General features: G+C 42.8%; 1 pseudogene; it reads right to left on the reverse strand.

Moving 5' to 3' along the window:
- Nucleotides 1–1,175: 1,175 nt before the first annotated feature.
- Nucleotides 1,176–1,339, reverse strand: LOC122684535 (annotated as a pseudogene).
- Nucleotides 1,340–2,058: the final 719 nt, after the last annotated feature.

A 2,058-nucleotide genomic window follows, 5' to 3' on the forward strand; every position in this document is an offset into this window, starting at 1 on the left:
CTGTGTCAGAGATACTAATATGAAAAACTGTGTACCTCAGAATCAGTAAAGAAATAACAGGTTCAGAAGAGGATATTCGGCCTGCCAGCTTCAGCGGATTCTTCCCCATTCTAGGTGGAACTCCAGCCCAACAAAGGGAAACCTTCCATGGATACAGTTGCAAAAGCCAGGACTGAGCTCTGACTTCAGCAGTGAGAAGGGGGAGGCCCTCAAGGGAAGGCTATGTTTTATACGAGGTGAAAAAAATTGCAGAAGAAAGTGGACATTTTTGAATGAGCACAAATGGTTCCTACTGCAGGTGTTAAAATCTACCCAAGTGGATTCTGAAATTTGGATCTAAATTTTCACCTGTGGAAAGAGTATGTTGTTCCAGGCAGACGTGACACAGCCACCTGAGAGGGAAACTGTTTCAAACTTCTCAAGCTTCTCTTTCCATGTTGCCCTTTGGGCTTCTGGTAGCTCCACATCTGCACGGCAACCAGGATTACTCTTCCCCAGGCTGGCTGGTCTTCATCTAACAGCACCAGAGCCCAGAGACCCAGTAAATAGCATTAAATGAATGCAAATGTGTCAGGAGCCCCAAAGGCTCAGATCCCCTTTGTAACCAACTCTTTATATTTTAGTTCAACAAATATTAATCAAAGCATTTGGACTCCATGCAGGGTATTGTTTTAAAGGTGGAGCCAGGTGCAAAGTATTTGGTCCTAAGGGACAGGAACGTGATTCAAATTTGGCTATCACCTGGAACTTCATTCTGTGCACGGAATGAAGGGAATGTGAACAGGGAGGGAAGGTATTGAGGGGGTGGGGAGGGAAAGGGAGGGGCAGGGAGAGAGAGGTTGACATCTGTAAAGGGTCCAATTTTCCTAGTGTCTTACCCCTAAAAAGAACTTCACGAGAAGTGTAAGGAAGCCTGCCTTCTGGTAATCCTTTGTGAAAGTGTTGATTGCTCAGTCATGTTCTACCCTTTTTGACCCCACGAACTGTAGTCCTCCAGGCTCCTTTGTCCATGGAACTCCCCAGGCAAGAATAGTGGAATGGGTAGTCAGTCCCTTCTCCTTGTGCTACTGCTAAGTCACTTCAGTCATGTCCGACTCTGTGCGACCCCATCCCTGGGATTCTCCAGGCAAGAATACTGGAGTGGGTTGCCATTTCCTTCTCCTTGTAATCCATCACAAATTTGTAAGAAACCAAAAAAGTGGTCCCAAGTTTCTTTGCATCTCATTCTCCACTACCCTCACAAGCCTATGACTGAGGTCTCATTTGTTTTTTTTTCAATTAGCAATAATCGCGCCCCGGATAAATCTCATTGGCTACGATACTGCCACTGCGCCAAGCTGACTCTCTCATTTTAAAATACATACCACATTCCCGATATAAGAATGTGACTTTTGGATCCATTTCCCCAGCTGGTTTGGAAGCATTTGGGGCATAATGTTTAATATTCTGAGCAAGTCTCTGAGTGAACCTACTGCTATTTTACAGATGAATGGAGTATCATTCAAGACTGATTCATTTCTTAGTATGACAACTAGAAGGCAATCAGCAGCATAATTTATCATCATTATGGTAGAATGATAATTTATCATCATTATAAAATTAGGGTAGAAAAAAGTAACCTATCTTATCCATTGTAAGAGAGCTTCTTTGTAAACTGTATACATACATACAATGGAATATTACTCAGCCATGAAAAAGACTGCTTTGAGTCAGTTCTAATAAAGTGGATGAACCTAGAGCCTACTATACAGAATGAAGTGATTCAGAAAGAGAAAAACAAATATCATATATTAACATATACATACATATACATACATCTAGAAAGATGTTATTGATAAAATTATTTTCAGGGCAGCAATGGAGACACAGACATAAAGAGCAGACTTATGGACATGGGGGTTGGGGGAAGAAGGAGAGGGCGGGATGTATGGAGAAAGTAGGGAAACATATATTACCATATGTAATTAGATAGCCAATGGGAATTTGCTGAGGGCTCAAACCAGGGCTCAGGAACAACCTAGAGGGGTGGGGTGGGGAGGGACATGGAAGGGAGGTTCA

This window comes from Cervus elaphus, chromosome 26, assembly GCF_910594005.1.
Source record: "Cervus elaphus chromosome 26, mCerEla1.1, whole genome shotgun sequence".
NCBI classification, from domain to species: Eukaryota; Metazoa; Chordata; class Mammalia; order Artiodactyla; family Cervidae; genus Cervus; species Cervus elaphus.